The 6,666-nt window shown below is 26.2% G+C and overlaps 1 long non-coding RNA gene and 1 pseudogene across 1 annotated transcript; one reads left to right on the top strand and one right to left on the bottom strand.

Moving 5' to 3' along the window:
• Window positions 1-125: 125 nt before the first annotated feature.
• LOC140919149 (uncharacterized) lies at window positions 126-2,129 on the bottom strand. The gene is made up of 2 exons (XR_012161731.1): window positions 1,718-2,129; window positions 126-595 (listed from the first exon to the last, which is right to left on the bottom strand). It is a non-coding gene; the product is annotated as an uncharacterized lncRNA (long non-coding RNA).
• A 3,752-nt stretch (window positions 2,130-5,881) lies between these two features.
• LOC101494586 (uncharacterized) overlaps window positions 5,882-6,666 on the top strand; it is a 2,345-nt pseudogene continuing 1,560 nt past the window's right edge.

Here is a 6,666-nt window from a genome sequence, read left to right as displayed (position 1 = left end):
ATATATAATTAAGATACAATAGATACACAATTAAAGGAAAAACAATAATGTCGTTAAGTCCTAACAAATATTGATATTGTTATGTGAGACATCTTGTTTCAAGTTTGAACCCAAAACTTCACATATGTGTGAGTTAATAATTATATTAAAATTTATCGTCTCTACTAATATTTTAAAAAGGAAAAACAATAATACTAATTTGAGTAATGCAATTATTCTTTTATTACATTAAAAAAAAAATTAAACCACGTTAATCACTATTCATAATATTTATGTATTTAATTGATCATATTGTTTGTTGACTGGTCAGCAGTTAAATTAAGACTGTCTTAATTGGTCAAAATTAATGCTGTGATCCTTCTCCCTTCTTTCCTTATCATTTTAGCTTTGCCTCTGTGATCAACATGGCGAATTCTCCATACCCATGTGTTAATTATTAATTAAACTCTTCTATTTTTTATTGACCATTGCTTCTTTTTTGTTGACTATAGCTAGTACTTCATCTTAAGCTTAATGATGAACTATAACTATATACACACACAAATAAATAACGCTTTGAGCAATCCCTGTATGTGTAATATAGACTGCAGCTAACCTAAAAATTCAAAATGAAAGTGAAAAAGTAAATTTAAGTTGAAAATATTGTAAACTATTTCTTTCATTTTATAATATTTATCGCATTTAATCATTTTAGTAAAATTAAAAAATTGATAAATAAAAGAAAGATAATGATGATTTTATTAATTTATCTATTGATATATTCTCATTACAATAGATGCAATTAAAATAGAGAATAATAATTTAAATTAAAGAATACAATTAAAAAAATAATCAAAACTATTTTAAAAGTCAAAATAAGTTTTTTAAACAAAATATTTTCGTAAATATAACCATTATTTTTAGACAGTAATAGGTGAATTTGTCTTAAAGTTGAGAAAAAGTGGTTGAGCTAGCTCCAATATTCAAAGGAATTTGAAAGAAAAAAAAAGTTTAGAGTTAACAACTAGTATAAAAGAAAATATACAACCACGTCACCAAAAAATGATTTTGAAGGTGAGAGTAAAGGACATTTGTCCGTTACTGATACTGACTATACCACAGCAACAAAAAGTCTGAAATCATGAAATTAAATAATCGGTGTTCTTCTTCCACAAAAAATAAAAGAAGAAGAAAAGTTCATATTCTTCAAATATATAATATAATTGTTAATGTAATTTTAAAGGTACAATTATTAATTTATATACACTAATGAAGAATAGCGTAAAATCACCTATCATTTGAAATGTTTGATGTTTGACGGCTTAAACAATTAATCTAAATTTTACTACTTTGTTTTTATTTATAAACAAAAATAAGCAAATGGAAGAAAATCTATTTAGTTTTAAATCTATTAATTCATTTTTGTTTATAAATAAAAACAAGAGATTATATGTTTAATAGTTACAAAATTAGATGACCATCTAAAATGCTTATTACTTTCTACAAAAGAATAAGACACTTCATACTGCATAAGAAATGAATGATGCAAAGACAATATTAAAACACAAGATTAGCCAAGGAAACTCCAATTAAACAAAAAGTCCTCTATTTCAAAGCTCATATGTATATATATACTAAAAAAAGTGAAGATATCAAATTACACTTCAAAAATATTAGAAAAGGATTTAGGAAGGTATATATAAATAATGATGATAATATAATAAATAATGATACAAACTTTATAAACCGTGGTAATTAAGGTTTGTAATAATCAGGCGTTGAAGATCTTGGTAAGAGCCTCCAATGCATTTAGTTGCAACCTCAATTGCAAGATGTGCTCCGCCGCCCGATCAAAAAGGCGGTCCTCCTCCAACCCGCCGCCTCCCGGAATTATCCTTTCCAATTTCTTGATCTTCCTCCTAACTAACTCCTTCCTCATTCTCCTCCTCCACTTCACTTTTGACAAATCTTTCCAACCCATCAAAAATTAATTTATTAAAAAATAAGATGAAGATAGCAAAGTTGAGAGAGGAAGAAAAAGAAAATGAAGAAGATAGTTGAATGAAGAATGAGGGCATGAAATGAGCAATGGAAAGGGGGTATAAATGGTGGGGAATTAAAGAGTTGTGGAATCGGGCCATGTGCGCCGAGCCGAGTTGATTGATTTGAAGCCGAGTTGTAGAGTTTTGATTTGGTTATCGCACGGTTGGTTTAGTAGTTTGGCGTGTTTGGGGAAGTGGGCCCAGCCTGATGTTTGGCCTGAAACGGCCCGCGCACGTGTCTGACAGCTTCTCACACATTGGAATTTAATACTCCTACTTTTTTAGCAAGGAATTCAATACTCCTTTTAATAATCGCTGTATAACTTAATATCAATTATATTTCACAAAACACATAAGCTAATTTATAAGATTTATATTTGATAAGGAAAAGACAGAAATATATATATATAACACTTATTTAATTTATAGTTTATAATGTTTACGAAGTTATTGTTTATAATTTATTATTTTTATGGCAATTTAACCTTTAACATTGTAAATAATATTTTTTAATAATTTATTTAATACAATTTTATATTATTTATAAATCAATTAAATTTTAGAATAATTCATATTTTAAAATAAATAAACTAATTAAATCAATATATATATATATATATATAATCAATAATTTTTAATTTTTTTTTAAATATTAATCGATATAAAATTTATTTTTAATAAATAATGTCATTTATATTTTTAAGTTAATTGAATGTTAACTTTATCAAATACTTCAATTAATTTAACAGCTATCATATAGTTTATCTGAGATCACCTAATTTTTACCAAAGAGATTCTAAGACTAAGGAGATTTACTTAATATGTCAAATTTGAAAGTTTTTTTCTAAAGTAATATTAACGTTGAAGTTGTCAATGTGTGCTTGTTTCATGCTTCTTAAAGATGTTTTTGTCTATTTTTTTAATTTTTTTTTCTTTTTATTTTTAAGGTTTCAACAAAAATCAACAGCGGACATGTGAAGTTAAAAAAATACCCTAATTAAATATAATAGAAAAAAGGAAAATAAGAGACCTTGGAGACTAGACAACAACCTAAGAAAACAAATATGTCAAATGTGTACAATTGTCTCGCTAAAAACTTTATTAGAAAAATCCTAAAGGATAAAACCATGACAAAGAAAAAAAAAGTGCAACAAAAGCAACCAAAAATAGGAAAAGACTAGAGGCATAGTCTAATGGAAACAAAAGTTAGAAAGATCAAGTTTGTTAAAAAAAAAAATCTTTCCTAATATAATTTGGTATCACATCCCATCAAATAATTCATCCTCATTAAAGCCCATATTAGTTAATTTATCAACACAAGAGTTACCTTCACGATAAATGTGTGACAATCTAAAGTGAAAGTCTATGATAATTCTCAAACAATTACTCCAAAGATTATGAAGATTTCAAGGACAAATGACATATTGCTTTTAATATTTTTTTGAAAATTGAAAGGATCGATTATTCAGTGACAATTTTATTTTTCAAAAAAGTCTATTATTAGGGGGCGGAGGGAGTATAACACCCACTTTTAAGACTTTTTCCTTCCTCGATATAAGATCCTTGTCAAATTTTCATATACATTAATAATATCTTTAGACAAATACCCCTATTTCTTTATAGATAAGTGATAGTAATTAGTAATTTGCTAGGGAATGGAGATTTTTTAGTAGCATAAACTAAATCTTTTACCTCCTTCATAAAATCCAGGATCGACTATAATCCTGTGCGACTAGAACATTCGCACAGGACCTCCAATTAGGGAGGGCATCTAATTTTTGTTATAGTATACTTCACCTTTGATAGATTGTATTTATATCCTTAATTTTGTATAATGATCACTCTAAAATTTTATATTTGTACCTTATACTCAAAATAAATATTCATTTTCTAAATAGATACTATCTTCTATAAGACTAAATCTATTTTCTCTCAACTATCATCTCCATTTCATACCCACCATTATGAGTATGTGACACACCAAAGCCCAAAGGTTAGAATCTTGATGCTAGGGTATTCTTCATGTTCAAGTTTTGTGATTTACTGATTTAGGAACTCAATATGTTTGAAATGGTATATTTATTGATTTTAAAAACTCATTATCTATTATGATTTAATCTGATGTTAGAGTTTTAGATTTTATGAACTCATTACTGATTTTTTATTTATTTATGATGGTACTATTTGACCTAAGAAATTGGGATGCTCTTGATTTTAAAATGATTGATTTTTAGTTATGAAATGTCTTAAAAATGTTTTTCTATTGTAAAGGGTCATAAGGATAATTCCAATAGACTTTTACAGTTAATTGATATACCAGAGTTTTATCAAACAAAGAGAAGTGTGAGATTGACTTGTTTATTCAAAAGAGCTTGACATAGATATTATTGAAAGACTTAGAGAACATGAGATAAACATGAATCGTGTTAAAAATATGACCACTTGGTATAAGTTGTGTCAAAGGCTAAAAAATTGTCAAACTATTATAAAACGACTAACCGTAAAGGAAAAGGAACTTTGAAAAAATGTTTTAAAAATAATTATTTTAATAATGAAATTCCTTGTTAAACATAGTTTGACCTTTCGTGGTTATAATGAGAGATTATATGACATATCAATGGAAATTTTTTGGGTTTAGTTTAAATGTTAGTTGAATTTGACCCAACTATCCAAGATCATGTTACACATATTATAGATGATAAGGTTCACTTTTATTATCTTGGGCATAACATATAAATGAGTTAATGTTTTGCTTGATTTTGTAATTAAAAATGAAATCGTTAGAAAAATCAAACAAACAAAGTATTTTTCAATAATACTTGATTGTACTCTTGATGTTAGTCACCAAGAGCAAATATATTTGATAATAAGATATATTAATATTTCTTTAAACTCTGCTACTATTGATGAATTGTTTTTAGGAAGGCTTAAATTATTTTCCTAATACAATTATTGCATATAAAATTTTGTTGACTATTCCCGTGATAGTTGCTTATGCAAAAATAATTTTTTTTAAATTGAAGTTATTGAAGTCTTACTTGCGGTCTACCATAAATTAAAATTGATAGCAATTGATAATGATCTTTTGGAGACAATAAATATAGAGACTTGATTGATGAATTTGCTTCACAAAGTGTTAAAATGATGACTCTTTTTTTAATAGAAATAAGATTAGTATTAGTTTGATGGTGTTATTTACAATTTACTTATTCATCAAAATTTAAATAAAATAGTTTAAATTTTTTATATTTTATTCGATAAAAATATAATATTTTAAAATAATTTATAATTTTTAAAATTATATTTTCTATTTGAAGATCAATTTTTTAGATTCATATAGAATCTCCAAAAACGTCCCTGATAAAATTCTACCAACGTCTTAACCCAACTACTGAGACCTATATGTGCAAATATCCCTATTTAATTTTCAATTGAATATATATATATTTTTTTTCTCTCAAATAAATAGTTAAGAATAATTTTGACAAAAGAAAACAGTTAATACTATGAAATTTTAAAAAGAAAAATAAAAAGTATTTTTTCTAAGAAACTAGACTTAAAAACGAATAAATTTATTTCATTATCATTCTTTTATTTCCGCAAAATAATTATTTACAAAGGAACAAGTTTTCATGAAGACTATTACTGTTAAAAATGTATTTACTCTAAATTGAGATGATTAATTTTATTTAATGATTATTTTTTGGATTAGTGTTAGCTTTCTTTACTAAATTTTAATTTAATATTCTGTCTCAAATAACCGTAAGATGTTGTTGCATTAAGGGATCAAATTTGATGACAAAGTGCTTGTTTTGCGTACGCGTGTCCTAGTAATCCTCGAATCCGACAGTTGTTCGCTCATGTCACGGGATTTGATCGGTTGTGTCACGCATCATCGTAATTCAGAGTCTGAGTCAGCAAATCCTACCGTTGATGATTTCTGTTCATTGGATTGGACCCCACGCGTGAAATTCGGCTCGGCACGTGCGGAATCACATGGTGTTGTTGCTTAGGTCCAACATCATCAAGTCCAGATCGTCAGCTTCCACCATCAATCATTCTTTCATTCCAATTCATTCTTCTATTTCAAAATATATTTTATTTATAAAAATAAATTAATTAAGATCCTAGATTCAAATCCATAGATGAAGTAATCAAAATCTTGAAACCATGCTTCAATATTCAATCAAATCTCTAAACGCTTCGTCTTGCATGCGCACGTATTATTTTTTTACTTGTATGTAATATATTAGAAACAGCTTATCAATCTTGAAAAAAATAGTTGATAAATGAAAAAAAGAAAGTAATTTGATTTATAATTAATGTATTTTAAATATAAACTGGAAAATAATAACTTAAAAATAATGTACATAATATTATTAAATAGTATAATTGAAAAAATTCATTAAAATTTTTTATTAAAACTAAAAGTATCAAATTTTCGAGATAAATTTTTCTTAAAAATATGACATATATTATATTGTAGAGAGAATAATGTCTTCTGTTATGAGGTTGAATTAGACTATTTTTGTATCATATATGTACACTCTTTAATAATATTGTGTTTTCTTATAAACAAATAATATTTTTTTTATATAAAATAGCCTTCTCACTCTTCTCTCTCCGCCATGGACATCTCTTTGCG

The sequence above is a fragment of the Cicer arietinum genome, unplaced genomic scaffold (genome assembly GCF_000331145.2).
Source record: "Cicer arietinum cultivar CDC Frontier isolate Library 1 unplaced genomic scaffold, Cicar.CDCFrontier_v2.0 Ca_scaffold_3979_v2.0, whole genome shotgun sequence".
NCBI lineage: Eukaryota > Viridiplantae > Streptophyta > Magnoliopsida > Fabales > Fabaceae > Cicer > Cicer arietinum.
This window is presented reverse-complemented; position numbering and strand designations above follow the sequence as displayed.